Source organism: Leptodactylus fuscus, unplaced genomic scaffold, assembly GCF_031893055.1.
Source record: "Leptodactylus fuscus isolate aLepFus1 unplaced genomic scaffold, aLepFus1.hap2 HAP2_SCAFFOLD_74, whole genome shotgun sequence".
Classification (NCBI taxonomy): domain Eukaryota; kingdom Metazoa; phylum Chordata; class Amphibia; order Anura; family Leptodactylidae; genus Leptodactylus; species Leptodactylus fuscus.
In genome coordinates, this window is record NW_027440778.1 from 384096 (window position 1) to 400978 (window position 16883).

General features: G+C 44.5%; 1 long non-coding RNA gene across 1 annotated transcript in view; it reads left to right on the top strand.

The window, feature by feature from the left end:
* Positions 1-13505, top strand: part of LOC142188750 (uncharacterized) — an 83210-nt gene extending 69705 nt beyond the window's left edge. The window contains exons 2-4 of the long non-coding RNA XR_012713079.1: positions 9818-9852; positions 11687-11721; positions 13478-13505. This is a non-coding gene — a long non-coding RNA (uncharacterized LOC142188750). The remainder of the gene's footprint in view (positions 1-9817; positions 9853-11686; positions 11722-13477) is intronic.
* The last annotated feature ends 3378 nt before the right edge of the window (positions 13506-16883 follow it).

A 16883-nucleotide genomic window follows, 5' to 3' on the forward strand; every position in this document is an offset into this window, starting at 1 on the left:
GATCAGCAACTGATCGCTTCAATTTTTAACCCTTTGTGTGGTATCAGTTTTGCAATTTTTATTTTGGTTTATCAATAAAGTGAAGTTTTAAAATATATTATTTACCCTTGGGAAAGTGCTTTTCATGTCCGTGCCTGCAACAATAGAGAGCCCGAAGCTGGTGTGAACCTAGCCTAAGATAGATCAACTAGATCTGCAAGTGATCTGCAGATAAATATCTCATGTATATGGCAGCATAATAAATCTCAGTACCCATACACCATCACAGCTATTCTCTCCACCTCCCCATACACACGTATGCTCAGCCAAGCATGCATGTGTTCTCCATGAGGTAAAAGCTCCTGCCAAGACATGTCTAGCATCAGTTTATCTCCTGTAAGAAGAAAGCATCAGACATTTTAAAATCCAACAAATCTTATCCTTCGATCTTCTGATATATGTCCTTGGTACAGACTTGGGTTACCTCATACATATTATATAGTTGGTGGGTTCATCTAATTTTCTTCTCTCATATGAGAGCTTTCAGGGTCCACAATTCTTAACCCTTTCGCTGCCAGGCACGTACACTGTACGTGCTTCCAAGGTGGCACTTCAGTAGCCGAGGACGTACTTAGTACATCCTCCCTACTAATGCCGATATCTCTGGACTGCATCAACATATCTTGATGCTTTAAAATGCATTTTAAAGAAGAGACTCTCATCTTTAAAATGATACCAGGGACTTGATGATTTTACTTACAGTCTTGGAGCCATTCACTGTTGAAAACACTATTTGGCATTGAGATCCAACTGCAGATCTATTCCCGACAGCGTTTCAACAGTGAATTTCTCCAAAACTGTACATCCAATCATCGAGTTCTTGATATCATTTTAAAGATGAGATTCTCCTCTTTAAAATGCAATTGAAAGCATCAATATGTTGATGCAGTCCAAAGATATAGAGCTCCAAAGTGTCCCCCCCCCCTCCTGTCTAAGCAAGCAATTTGCGATCTAACAAGAAAGGAAGAGGGACACGGAGCAGCCCAGCAGAGAGAGAGAGAGAGAGACACAGAAACGATCTCTCTCTCTGCATAACTTGTATGTGACAGCAGGAGGGGGGTGGCAGGGACTCTATTGTCCCTATTAACCCTTCTCCTGCCAATCAGAGCGTATACTATACATTTGTCTCTGATTGTCACATACAGGTATAATGTAATTCCCCCCTGAGATTTACTAGTGGGGTATTCTTATGTTATACCTCCTGAACATAACCAGGAAGTTTATTGGCGCTGTGACCCAGACGTTTACCATTGTCCAGGTCGCAAGCCAAAAAAAAAAAAGTCACACCAAACACTTACACAACATATACATAAAGTCGCAAATAAAGTTTACATTTCACCCAATCCCTGTCCTGTCTATACCTGAGCTTCCTACAGTAAAATACGTCTCTAGTGATGTCCGTTACACACTAAAATAATAGTAATAACGATTATCACTAGAGATAAACGTATAGATTGCTAAAATTATTATAGGGGGATGGAAAATAACATTTTTATGTAAAGTCCTATTTAATTTGCATGCACAAAATGGGATGGCGCATTTCTGCGATTTTGGCGATTCTTTAACACCCGCCCCTGTAAATATATACATGTGTGGTATGTATGAACTCCTCACATATTGCAGTTTTATGGACAGTACATTATGTTTGCAGAAAGGGATTTCTTGAGCCGCACTTTAGTGGCAAATTTGAATTTTTGCTAGCAATCTCTGTTTGCGGCAAAGTTGAATGAAGGTGGTTGTATATATAAACTATTAAATTGTGTTTTTATATACGGTATGCTGTGTACTCTGAAAAAAGTTAGATTTTGGTATCACAGTCACCGTTTGGTAGGTGCAGTATAGCTTTTTAACATATTAGTGAATAACAGCAAAATCCTGCTTGTCTTCTGTATTCCTGTTTTTGGGAGTCTGAGCTCTTGTTGTAGTTGATGTTTCCGGTACATATAGTAGATATACACATTGTATACACCATAAGCTATTATTTTAAAAGTATTTTGTATATGAATGTGAGATTGAACATGAGTTTTAGGTGCAAATATGTGTTTTAGCGTATTTTTTCAAAAAATTATTTGTGTTGGTCGCAAAGTTGCATGAAGGTGGATGTGGCTATCGATGACCCATTAAGACATTTGTAATCTTCATATTGTCTACTTTCAAAAAATATATAGGGTTTAGGGGTTCACTTACTTTTCATGGTGTGTAATCCCTACATTTTATAGGATGATACTTTTTTGACATTTCCAGCTTTAAAGCAGAATTTTGTTCCTTCCAGTTCTAGCGATTTTCTGAAGACACGTGCATGCGGGTTCAGGCCATAGTGATAGGTATGAACTCTGCACATGTTGAACTCTTATTTTTAGGAGGTTTGGTGCATTTAATTTTTTGTTTGGTTTCCGCTTTTAACAACTAATATACATTTATTTGCATTTTTTCCATAAAACATTCACTTTAAATCAAAATTGCATGAAGGTGCCTGTTCGTATACAGTACCAAGTGGCATTCTGACAATGCTGCAGGTGTCTACTTTAAGAAAATATATAGGTATGGGGGGGTTGGATGCTTTTTTAATGTTGCAATTTAGGTTTCATTTGTCCATCTCAAAACTGTGAAAATTGCTCTGGCTACTGGAGGTGCAAAATTTCCAGAGACCCTTGGCAGCGAAAAGGTTAAAGGTCTTTTGTAGGATTTAGATACTGATGATTCCTCCATTCACAGCGAATGCAGGATGGGGATCAGGATAGATATGGGTCATAGAGATGGGACTGCACCTATAAGACATTTATGACATGTCCTGTGGCTACTGTATGAGATGCCGCAGTCACAACCTGTATCCATGTTACCAGAAGGAGTGTCAGAATTTGGTTGACATTGTGATAGAATTTGTGAAGTGATACATAAAGTTTTGTGACTTGTAAACTGTAGTGCAGGTATCAAGATACAGAAAGTCCTATAAAATGGTGACTAAATGGCCGCCTCATATTGTACCAGTGTAAATAGCAGAGAAGCTGCAGAGCTGTCATTCATGGCAGTCTCTTATGCTTCACTATGGGCACTTTCTGTTGAGGTTGATATACAGGTCCATGGGAAGATGAATCCTATTAATATTATAAATGTGAAAGTTTGTGAGTTTGGATGTTTGTGGGTTTGTGTGTTCGGATGTTTGTTAGTCAATCACGCAAAACCCGCTCGACCGATTTGGCTGAAATTTTCCACAAACATAGTCACTACACTGCATTGCGCAATAGGCTACATTTTGTCACAATAGCACACATACGTTTGTGCCAGGACCCCCACAAAACCCAAACTCACACCACCATCTCTGCAATCTCACACACTTTGGACCATAGCAAGCCACAAAATTCATATTACCCTCTTCAGCCTTGCCCCTAACCCCACACAATCTCATATACATATACTTTACCACTTTGCCCCTCACCTTAACGATACTCCAGGAGGCTCTCTTTAACGCTCCGGAGCAGCCATGTTTGCCAACCTCCATCGCTCTGACAATCCGTGACACCGCCCACCCATGTCAATACCCCTAGGAGGTCTAATAAATGCAAAAAAAAAAGTTTAAAAAAAGTAAAAAAAAATATAAAAACAAATAAAAAGGATTAAAAATTCAAATCACCCCCCTTTCCCTAGAACACATATAAAAGTAGTTAAAAACTGTGAAACACATACATGTTAGGTATCCCCACGTCCGAAATCGCCCGCTCTACAAAGCTATACAAATATTTTTCCTGTTCGCTAAACGCCGTAGCTAGAAAAATGGTCAAAAGTGCCAAACCGCCGTTTTTTCACTGTTTTGATTCAGATAAAAATTTGAATAAAAAGTGATCAAAGCAATAACATTTCCCAAAAATGGTATAACTAAAAAGTACACCTGACCCCGCAAAAAAACACACCCTATGCATCCCCATACACTTACGTATAAAAAAGTTACGGCTGTCAGAATATGGCGACTTTTCCCAAAAAAATTTTTTAACACAGTTTCGGATTTTTTTCAGGGGTCAAAATGTAAATAAAACCATATAAATTTGGTATCCCCGGAATCGTAACGAAACACAGAATACAGGGGACATGTCATTTTGGTTGCACAGTGAACGCCGTAAAACCAAAGCCCGTAAGAAAGTCGCAGAAATGCATTTTTTCTTCAAATCCACCCCATTCTGAATTTTTTCCCTGCTTCCCAGTACATTATATAGAATAATTAATGGTGGCATCATGAAGAAAAATTTGCCCCAGGAAAAATTAAGACCTCATATGGCTCTGGGAGTGGAGAAATAAAAAAGTTATGGGGTTTAGAAGGAGGGGAGTCAAAAACGAAAATCAAAAAATGCCATCGGCGGGAAAGGGTTAACTTCAAATACTTCTGTCTCAAAGTCACTATGTAACGTTTCTCACAACACCGTATATATATAGCAGCTCAAATACAAATTAACTTCAACACAAAAGTCTCACGTATTCTCTGAATTACAGCAAAAACAAGATACAAAGTTACATTTCATATCCCATACCTTATACACACTACGAAAACCTTACCCACGCCTGTATATACCCACTGCTACAATCACCGCAGACGAAGTCGCGGGTACCAGCTAGTCTATAATACTGGTGCTTAAATTTTAGAGAGGCCTTTGGGTCCCCTTTGGCACCAGGGACCTACAGTGATTGCTACCTCTGCACTTCTTACATCATGACATTTATAATCTTCACGTCCTCCTCCCTGTGTCCATGACATCAGCTTCTAGAGATTAGTGAATCAATTCTGCAGAAGTGGAATTTGATTTGAAATTCAGGAAATCTTGAATTCGCTTAGAATCAGGATTTCTTCATGCTTCGTTGATTTGAATTGCAGTTTAATAAAATGGCCGCTGTACATATTAGAACAAGGGGCAGGGAACTCTGGGAAAGCATGATCACCCACAATGCCAGTGTGCAGCTAAGCAGCAGCCAGCCGTCTCTGTGATGTCACAGCCCTATAAAATCCAGGATTATTAAATGATAATCAAAGTACATCCTGCATTACTACTAGAGATGAGCGAGTAGTGATGTATTCGATATTCGTTTCGAGTAGCCCCTCAATATTAGACTATTCGACCGAATATCGAATCCCATTATAGTCTATGGGGAAAAAAGGCTTGTTTCAGGGGAAACCACACTTGGGAAGTCCACAATGACCTCCCAGGATGCCTGGGGGCATCTAACATGCCCAAGTCCCAGAATTACCCCACTATCACAGCCTATCAACTAGACACTTTCCACACTCAATAGAACCTCTATGAAAGTGAGGAAAATACTTGGAAACCTTTCCTCTGCATTAATATGGATAGAAACACAAATTTAAACCTAAGGAAACATTAGCATGCGCTCATCACGATTCCTGATTTGATAGCTGCGTTAACCAGGATGTAGGCTACAACGCTGACGAGGCCCGAGCACCAGGAACAGGTGTTACAAGGGCTAGCGGATAATGCTTCCAGCTGTTTTTCCACCAGCCACTACCTCCAGTCGTGTTCATACCCAAGATTCTGCCCCTCCTTCCTCCCAACATGCTCAATCTTCCCAGCAGAGTCATCCCACCCATCCACAATCCATATTCGTGTCATTTGCAGTTTGGAGTTAGATAGGGAGAGACGTTGTAATGAGGGCGAGAGAGGATTTAGGTTTGGATAGGCAGGAAAAATTAAAACCGACAGCTCTTTATAGAGCTAAACTACTTCACCAGTGTATATAAACCGCTACTATATACACTTAGCTCATAAATTTCACAAAAGCCCTTTTTAGGGCTCAAATTCTCCACCAGTGGTATGCTCTGCATTCCTGTCCCATAAGTGTAATAAGAAAGCTGTATACTGTTATCCGGTATACACGGCAGAATATATACCCAATATATCTACCCTCTGTATACAAACATAAATTTGTAAAACAAAAAAGTTCAAAAAAAGCAGACACTGTCACTCACCATATAGTGGAAACCAGAGGGTGCACGACCTTCCAAATCTCTGGACTCCAAAGAGAAAAGCTTTCATGTGAAGGTAACAAATTGTTGAGGTCCGCAATACTTTGTTCCAATTAAAATTTAACTTTTAATAAATCTTAGTCATGCCATGACTAAGGGGTAGAGTACCTCGAAACGTGTCGGCGTTTTTTTTTTACTTGTTGTTTGTTATTTTTTCTTCTGTTATATCATGTACATTATTATGGATTTTTAAGAAGATTTATTAAAAGTTGAATTTTAATTGGACCAAAGTATTGCAGACCTCAACAATTTGTTACCTTCACATGAAAACATAAATTTGTATACAGTCCATCAGTTTGTCAACTCACTCACTCATTCCTGTATACAGTCATACTAGTATATACGGCAGTATATAGGCCCAATATATCTACGCTCTATATATATATAAAAAAAAAAATGTGTACAGTCCATCAGTTTGTCAACTTACACACACACACAAAAAAAATTAACATTTGTATGCATCTCAAAATGCGCAAGGCTAGCGCAAAGGGATGTGGATGGGGATGAGGCCGGGGGCGTGGAAATGCAGCTGAGGAGCAAGGTTGCGGTCAAGCTACATCTAGAGGGAGAGGCATGTCCAGAGGCACAGGCTACTGGTGAGGGGCAGCCAGCATCGCGCTTCTCCACAATCCCTGGCTTGATGGCTACATTAAGCAAGGTGCAGATTGACCAGGCCTGAGCACCAGGAGCAGGTGTTGCAGTGGCTAGTGGATAATGCTTCCAGCTACTTTTTCACCAGCCAGTCAGCCACTATCTCCAGTCGTGTTCATACCCAAGAGTCCGCCCCTCCTTCCTTCCAACATGCCCGATCTTCCCAGCAGAGTCATCCCACCCTTGCCCCCTCCCAGGATCAGTTTTTGGGTCCTTTTACTGTCTCTCCCTCTGTTGAACCACTTCCTGAATCCCAGGAACTAGCAGATGACTTTGTGTGTCCTGATGCCCAAACATTGGAGCATCCGCCATTTCCTGCCAATTTTGTGGTTGTGGACCCGCAACCAGCATTTTTGGGCCTCAGTCATGATGATGAGACCCATTTTCCATCAGGGCAGGCTGTGGTTATGTGCGGATTACAGTAAGAGGAGAGAGAGCAATTGGAAGAGGAGGTGGTACACAAGGCCACCAACCCGACCTGGACAGGGTTGCTGTCTAGCGGGGAAAGCAGTGTAGATGTGGAGGCAAGCGCAGCAGCAAAAATGTGTCTAGAGGCAGAGGCATGGACAGGGGTGATGTCTAGCGGGGAAAGCAGTGTAGATGTGGAGGCAAGCGCAGCAGCAAAAAATTTGGCTAACGGCCGAGGCATGTCCAGAGGCACAGGACAGTCACTCATTCAAGAATCCTGTCATACAGTATATAGGACCTAATATACGCTCAATATATCTAGCCTCTGTGCATACCATAAAAAGGCTAAGTGGTATACAATCCATCAGTTAGTGAAGTCACTCATTCCTGCATACTTTTTTTTAAGGTATTCATTAGTGGGGAAAGAAATAAGGGTCTTATTCTCTTCAATGTAGAAATAAGGGGCTTATTCTCTTAAATGTAGAGAATTACATTCCTTTTTGCCCTGTATTAATTTCCTTTGCAATTACATTTTTTGGTCTAACAGTACAGAGACCTTCGATAAAAAAAAAACAAAAAAAAACAGTATATCAGACAGAGAAGTAGTAGGCCATGCACAGGGGAGGGTCACAAGACTAAATATTTCTGGCGCAGGCACAAGTCACAGGAGAGTAAGTGGGCATGGCATCAGGGGTCACTTACAGAGGCCTAAGCACCCAGTGACAAGTAGCGGTTATGTCTTGACCAGCAACCCAACAGTTTAGACTGGTTGACTAGGTTATCCAATTTATCTCAAGTCACATCAGAAACCCTCATTGAAGAGTCAGTGGGTTTATCAGACACAACCCTTAGTTGGCATGGCCTGGGAACAGAACCTGTACCCTCACGTGTCCTCAACCTGCCTCTGTAAATTTTTGTTTCCCCAGTTAGAGAAATACTCTATGCTGTGGGGGTGACCTATTACAGGACAGTCAGCAGCTAGTGCCCAGTCAAGATCTGGAGGACACATTATGTGCTTCCTCCAGTAGGTGGGCAATTAGCGATGAGGAGAGTATGGTGGGAGCTGCAGTTGTGAGCTGTCAGGCTCCTGGCACAGAGACCATTGTGGAGGACATGAGTGACCTACAGACATTATGAAGCAATACAGTGACCTAGTGGCAGAGTTTGTAGGTTGCAGTAGCCTTAGGAGGCCATACAGTGACACAGTGGCAGCATGTGGGGGGCTGCACCAGCCTTAAATGGCCATACAGTGATCCAGTGGCAGAATGGGCTGGTGAAGGTAGTGTGAAAAGGTCATACTGTGACCCAGTCATAGAAAGTGGCAGCCTTGTGAAGCCATAAAGTGACCAACTATCAGAAATTGTAGGTTGCAGTAGCCTTATGAGGCGATTCATTAACCCAATGGCAGAGTGTAGAGATTGTACCGTACTAGTGTGAGGAGGCCATATAGTGATCTAGTGGCAGAGTGTGAAGATTGAAGCATCCTAATAAGGCCATAATGTGACCCAGTGGAAGACTGTGGAGGTTGCAGCATCATGAGGATGCCGTACAGTGACCCAGTGGCAGAGTGTGGACATTGAAGCAGCATTAGGAGGCCATACAGTGAACCAGTTGAAGACTGTGGAGTTTGCAGTAGCCTTATGAGGCGAAACAGTCACCCAGTGGCAGAGTGTGGATGGAGCAACAGCATGAGAAGGCCATACAGTGAACAAGTGGCAGAGTGTGGAGGTTGTAGGAACCTTATGAAGCCATACAATGACCGAGTGGCAGAATGAGGAGGCAGCAGTAAAGTGAGAAAGCCATACCGTGACCCAATGTAGAGATTGTAGCAGCCTTATGAGGACATACACATAATGGCAGAGTATGGAGGTTGCCGTGGCCTCATGAGGCAATATAGTGATCCAGTTGCAGAGTGGGGAGATTGAAGCATCTTTATGAGGCCATACAGTGACCCAGTGGCATAGTGTGGAGGTTGCAGCAGTCTTATGAGGACATACAGTGATCCAGTGACAGAGTGTGAAGGTTGCAGAAGCCTTATGAGGGCAGACAGTGACCCAGTGGCAGAGTGTTTGGGTTGCAGCAGCTTTAGAGGCCATATAGTGACCTAGTGGAAGAGTATGCAGGCTGCAGCAGCCTTATGAGGCCATACAAAGACCCAGTAGCAGAGTGTGGAGCTTGCAGCAGCCTTATGAAGCTATAAAGTATCCCAGTAGCAGAGTTTAGGTGTTGCTGCAGCCTTATGAGGTGATATACTGACCCAGTGGGAGAGTGTTGAGGTTTTATTAGCATAAGGAGGCCATATAGGGACCCAGTGGCAGAGTGTGGAGATTGAATCAGCCTTATGAGGCCAATTAGTGACCCAAGGGCAGAGTGTGGGGGTTGCAGCAGCATGAGGAGGCCATACAGTGACCCAGTGGCAACATGTGGAGATTTCAGCAGCCATATGTGTCCTTACAGTGACCCAGTAGCAGAGTGTGGAGGTTAAAGCAGCCTTATGAGGCAATATACTGACACTGTGGCAGAGTGTGGAGGTTTCAGTAGCATAGGAAGGCCATGTAGCGATCCAGTGGCAGAGTGTGGAGCTTGAAGCAGCCTTATGAGGCAATACAGTGATCCAGTGGCAGAATGTAGAGTTGGCAGTAGCCTTATAAGGCCAAACAGTGACCTAGTGGCAGAGTGTGGAGGTTGCAGCAGCATAAGGAGGTCAAACAGTGACCCAGTGGCAGCGTGTGGATTTTGCAGCAGCCTTATGAGGCGATATACTGACCCTGTGGCAGAGTGTGCAGGTTTCAGTAGCATGAGGAGGTCATGTAGTGATCCAGTGGCAGAGAGTGGAGATTGAAGCAGAAATATGAGGCAATACAGTGACCCAGTGGCAGAGTGTGGAGTTGGCAGTAGCCTTATGAGGCCAAACAGTGACCCAAAGGCAGAGTGTGGAGTTGGCAGTAGCTTTATAAGGCCAAACAGTGACCCAGTGGCAGAGTGTGGGGGTTTCAGCAATGTCATGAGGCCATACAGTGACCAGGAGGCAGCCTTATGAGACCAGATGAGACCAGACAGAGACCCAGTGGCAGAGTTTGTAGGATGCTGTGGCCTTATAAGGCCATACAGTGACTTAGTGGAAGAGTGTGGAGATCAAAGCAGCCTTAAGAGGCCATAGAGTTAACTAGTTGAAGTGTAAGGATGTGGAAGATTTTTGAGGCCAAACAGTGACCCAGTGGAAGAGTGTGGAGGTTGCAGCAGCATGAGGAGGCCATACAGTGATCCAGTGGCAATGTTTGGAAGCTGCAGCAGCCTTAAGAGCCATATAGTGACCTAATGGCAAAGTGTGAAGGTTGCAGGAGCCTTATGAGGTTATACAGTGACTCATTGGCAGATTGTGAATGTTGCAGCAGCCTTATGAGGCCATACAATTACCCAGTTGCAGAAAGAGAAGGCAGCAGTAAAGTGAGGAGGATTAACAGTGACACAGGGGCAGAATGTGTAGATTTCAGTAGCCTTATGAGGACATACACGTAGTGGCAAAGTGTGGAGGTTGCTGTGGCCTTATGAGGCCATACAGTGAACCAGTGGCAGAGCATGAAAGTTGCATCAGTCTTATGAGGCCACACAGTTACTCATTTGCAGACTGAGGATGTGGCAGAAGTCGTATGAGGCCATTCAGTGACCTAGTGGCAAAGTGTAGAGGTTACTTTGGATTTATGAGTAGCCTTATGAAGACATACACCTAGTGGCAGAGTATGGAGGTTGTTGTGGCCTTCTGAGGCTATGCTGTGACCCAGTGGCAGAGCGTGAAAATTGTATCAGCCTTTTGAGGCTATACAGTTACCCATTTGAAGAATGATGATGTGGCAAAAGCCTTATGAAGCGATATAGTGACCTAGTGGCAGAGTGTGGAGATAAAGCCATCTTATGAGGGCATAGAGTAACCCAGTGGCATAGTGTGGAGTTTGCAGTAGCCTTATAAGGCCAAACAGTGACCCAGTGGCAGAGTGTGGTGGTTGTAGCAGCATGAGGAGGCCATACAGTGATCCAGTGGCAGTATTTGGAGGCTGCAGCAGCCATATAAGCTATACAGTGACCTAGTGGCAAACTGTGGAGGTTATAGAAGCCTTATGAGGTTATACAGTGGCTCACTGGCAGATTGTGAATGTTGCAGCAGCCTAAAACCATAAAATTACCCAGTTGCAGAAAAAAAAGGCAGCATCAAATTAAGGAGGCTAAACAGTGACACAGGGGCAGAATGTGGATATTTCATCAGCCTTATGAGGACATACACCTAGTGGCAGAGTGTGGAGGTTGATCTGGCCTTATGAGGTTATGCAGTGACCCAGTGGCAGAGCATGAAAGTTGCATCAGTCTTATGAGGCCATATAGTTACCCATTTGCAGACTGAGGATGTGGCAGAAGCCTCATGAAGCCATACAGTGACATAGTGGCAGAGTGTGGAGATTAAAGCTGCCTTATGAGGGCATAAAGTAACCCAGTGGCATAGTGTAGAGTTGGAAGTAGCCTAACAAGGCCAAACAGTGACCCAGTAGCAGAGTGTGGAGGTTAAAGCAGCATGAGGAGGCCATACAGTGACCCAGTGGCAGCATGTGGAGATTGAAACAGCCTTATGAGGCCATACAATGACTAAGAGGCAGAGGGTGTAGTTGGCAGAATCCCTATGAGGCCATGCAGTGACCCAGTGGCAGAGTGTGAAGGTTGCAACAGCATGAGGAGTCCATACATTGACACAGTGGCATTGTGTGGAGATTGCAAAAGCAATATCAGGCTATACTGTGACAAGGTGGCAGATTGCGCATGTTGCAGCAGCCTTATTAGTCCATTCAATTAACCAGTGGCAGAAATAAAGCAGCAGTAGAGTAAGGGAGGTAAACAGTGACACAGTGACAAAATGTGGAAATTGCATCAGCTTTATGAGGCCATATACCTAGTGGCAGAGTGTACAGGTTGCTGTGGCCTTATGAGGCCATACAGTGACCCAGTGGCAGAGAGTGGAGGTGGCAGCAGCCTTATGAGGCCACAAAGTTACCCATTTGCAGAGTGAGGATGTGGCAGAAGCCTTATGAGGCCATACAGTGACCCAATGGCAGAGCATTGAGATGACAGTAGCCTTAAGAGGCCATAGAGTTACCCATTTTCAGAGAGAGGATATGGCAGACGCTATATGAAGCCATACAGTGATCCACTGGCAGAGTTGGGAGATTGCAGCATCCTTATGAGGTCATACATTAACCCACTAGCTGAGTGTGGAGAATGCAGCTGTGTAAGAAGGTCATACATTGACCCAGTGGCAGAGTGTGCAAGCTGCAGCAGATTTATGAGGCCATACAAAGACCAAGAAGAAGAGTGTGGAGGTTGCAGCACACTGAAGCCATACAGTGACCCATTGGCATAGTAGGATGGCAGCAGTAGCGTGAAAAAGCCATACAGTGACCCAGCGGCAGAATGTTTAGAATGCAGCAGACTTATGAATCCATAAAGTAACCCAGTGGCAGATTTTGGAGATTGCTATTACATTATGAGGCTTATACACTGACCCATCGGCAGATATATGAAGATGACAGAGTGTGGAGGTTAATGTAGCATAAGGAGGCCACATAGTGACCCAATGGCAGAGTGTGGAGTGGGCAGTAGCCTTATGAGCTCATAGAGATACCCAGTTGTAGAGTGAGGATGTGGCAGAAACCTTATGAGGCCAAAAAGTGACCCAGTGGCAGAGCGGGGAGATTGCAGCATCCCTATGAAGCCATACAGTGACCCAGAGGCAGAGTGTGAAGATTGCAACAGTGTGAGGTGGCCATACATTGACCCAGTGGCATAGTGTGGAGGTTGAATCAGTTTTATGAGGCCATACAGTAACCCAGTGGCAGAGCGTGGAGGCCGCAGCAGCCTTATGAGGGCAGACAATGACCCAGTGGCAGTGTGTGGAAGTTGCAGCATCATGAAGAGGCCAAACAGTGACCCAGTGGCAGAGTGTGAGGGTAGCAGTATCATTATAAGGCCATACAGAGACCAAGAAGAAGAGTGTGGAAGTTGAAGCAGCCTAAAGCTATACAGTGATCCAGTGGCAGAATGTTTATATTGTAACCGCCTTATGAAGCCATACAGTAACCCTGTGGCAGAGTGTGGAGATTGCTGTAGCGTTATGAGGCAATATACTTACCCAGTGGCAAAGTTTGGAGGTTGCAGTAGTGTGAGGAGGCCATATAGTGTCTCAGTGATAGAGTGTGGAGAATGCAGCATTAGTATGAAGCCATACGGTGACCCAGTGGCAGAGTGTAGAGTTGGCAGTAGCCTTATGAAGCTAAACATTGACCCAGTGGCAGCGTGTGGAGGCTGCAGTAGCATGAGGAGGCCATACAGTGACCCAGTGACAGAGTGTGGATTTTGACAGTAGCCTTATGAGGCTAAACATTGACCCAGGGGCAGAGTGTGGAGGTTGCAATAGCATAAGGAAGCCAAATGGTGACTCAGTTGTAGAGTGTGGAGATTGAAACATTAGTATGAGGCCATACATCGACCCAGTGGCAGAGTGTGGAGGTTTCAGCAGCATGAGGAGGCCATACAGTGACTCAGTGGCAGATTGTGAATGTTACAGCAGCCTTATGAGGCCAAAAATTTACTCAGTGGCAGAAAGAGAAGGCAGGAGTAGAAGGAGGAGGGTAAGCAGTGACAGAGTGGCAGAATGTGGAGATTGCAACAGACTTATAAGGCCATATCCCTAGTGGCAGAGTGTGGAAGTTGCTTTGGCCTTATAAGGCTATACAGTGACCCAATGGCAGAGCGTGGAGTTGGCAGCAACCTTATGAGGCCATACAGTTTTCCATTTGCAGAGTGAGGATGTGGCAGAAGCCTTATGAGGCCATACATTGACCCAGTGGCAGAGTGGGGAAAATGCAGCAGTGTGAGGAGGTTAAAGCAGCCTTATAAGTCCATACAGTGACCTAGTGGGAGAGTTTGGAGGTTGCAGCAGCCCTATGAGGCCATACAGGGACCCAGTTCCAGAGCATGGAAGTTGCAGCTGCTTGAAACAATACAGTGATCCAGTGGCAGAGTGCAGTGGCAACAGAAGTGTGAAGAGGCCATACAGTGACACGGTGCCAGAATGTTTAGATTGCAGCCATACAGTGACCCAGTAGCAGAGTGTGGAGTTTGCAGTAGCCTTATGAGGACAAACATTAACCCAGTGGCAGAGTGTGGAGGTTGCAGCAGCATGAGGAGAACAAACAGAGACACAGTTGCAGCATATGGCGATTGAAGCAGCCGTAAGAAACCATACTGTGACACAGTGGCAGAGTTTGAAGGCTACAGTAGCGTCATTAGACCATACAGTGACCATGAGGCAGAGTGTGGAGGTTGCAGCAGCCTTATGAGACCATTCAGTGACCCATTGGCAGAGTGTGAAGGTGGCAGAAGCCTTTTAAGCCATAGATTTACCCTGTTGCAGAGTATGGGTGAGGCATAAGTCTTTTAAACCACACAGTGACCGAGTGACAGAATGTGAAGGTTGCTGTGGCCTTATAAGGCCATACAGTGACTTAGTGGTAAAGCATGGAGGTGGAAGGAGCCTTATGAGGCCATAGAGTAAACTAGTTGCAGTGTGAGGTAGTGGCAGAAGCCTTATGAGGCAAACAGCGACCCAGTGGCAGAGTGTGGAAATTAAAGCAGCCTTATGAGGCCATACAGTAACCTCATGGCAGAGTGTGGAGGTTTCAGCAGCATGAGGAGGCCATACAGTGACTCAGTGGCAGAGTGTAGAAGTTGCAGGAGCCTTATGAGGCCATACAGTGACTCATTGAAAGATTATGAATGTTCCAGCAGCCTTATGAGGCCATACAATTACCCAGTGGCAGAAATCAAATACAGATAGACAAAAGAGTGAGGGGGCTAAACAGTGACAAAGGAGCAGAATGTGGAGATTTCAGCAGCCTTATGAGGACATACACCTAGTGGCAGAGTGTGGAGGTTGCTGTGGCCTTATGAGGCCATATAGTAACCCAGTGGCAGAGCGTAAAAGTTTTATCAGCCTTATGAGTCCATACAGTTACCTATTTGCAGACTGAGGATGTGGCAGAAGCCTTATGAGGCCATACAGTGACCTAGTGGCAGAGTGTGGAGATTGAAGCCACTTTATGAGGCCATACAGTGACCAGTGGCAATGTGTGGAGGCTGCAGAAGCTTTATGAGGCCATACAGTGACTAAGCGGTAGATTGTGAATGTTGCAGCAGTCTTATTAGTCTATTCAATTACCCAGTGGCAGAAAAGAAGGCAGCAGTAAAGTGAGGAGGGTAAACAGTGACACAGTGGCAGAATGTGGAGATTGCATCAGCCTTATTAGGCTGCATTCACACAGAGTAACGCCAGGCGTCATTTGTGTGTAATTTGTGTGTCTTCTACGGCCGTCATAAAACGTTTACATAGAGTTCTATAGGAAAAGACGTCTGTAATTTACTGCCGTCATTTACGGCCGTCATTACAATGACGGCCGTAAATGACGGCCGTAAATGACGGGCGTCTTTTCCTATAGAACTCTATGTAAACGTTTTATGACGGCCGTAAAAGACACACAAATTACACACAAATGACACCTGGCGTTACTCTGTGTGAATGCAGCCTTAGGGTGCATGCACACTGAGTAACGCCGGGCGTGTATGAGAGCCGTACACGCCGGCATTACAGCAGACTGCCGAACACTTCCCATTCACTTCAATGGGAGCGCTCGTAACAGCGGCGTTTACGAGCGCTCCCATTGAAGTGAATGGGAAGTGTTCGGCAGCCCTGCTGTAACGCCGGCGTGTACGGCTCTCATACACGCCCGGCGTTACGTAGTGTGCATGCACCCTTAGGGTGCATTCACATGGAGTTTTTTGGCATGTAATTTGGCGCGTCATTTTACGCGCGGTTTTTTGTGGCTGCCATTGACTTCAATGGTGTTTTATGACCGTGTGGAATGACACGCGTTGTTTACGCACATCATTTCTATACGTGTCTTTTTTTCGCGTGTTTTTAGAATGTGCATGTTTATTCTATGCGCGTTAAACAAATACGACGTAGTTCTATGGTGAAACGGACCGTTTTGACAGCGCGTATACGGTGCGTCTTTCGCAGAAGACGCGCGTAAAGCACGCGCAGGCGTATTCCAGCCCATATTCAAGGCCACGGCCCACAAGGGCTGGGCCAGCGGCCATTTTAAAACACATTCATCATCATCAGCATCCCCACTCCATTTCAGTTGGTGCATGGAGCAGGGAGCCTGGAAACATTCTCCATGTAAGTATTGGCCTTTAATGTACTTTGCTTACATGTAAATTTTGACCAAACCCACTATTTTGTACATGTTTACCAACTGACGTTTTTTTTTTCATTTGTTTTTAAATACAGCTGAATACCTAGCTCACAATTTTGGTCTCCAAAGACACACGGACGGCCATTCAAGCTGCAAACTATACATCCAAAAATTTCTAAACAAATTCAAAACATCATAAATGTAAGTTGTGTTTACGTACTATTTGTTTGACGGGTGCACTATTTTGTAAAGTGAACTTTTTGGCCAGTTAACACTGGCCTTTTGACTGAAAAGTGTGTATTATGGCTGTGTTAAGGGAGCATCCTGTATTGGCCTTAATACTGTATGGGTTTTGCATCCCAACACACACAATACTGTGTTTGGTGATGTTCTCACTCTTTGTCTATGGATTTTTTTTATTTTTTTGGGGGTAATTTTCACACAATTTGTGGGCAATGACATTA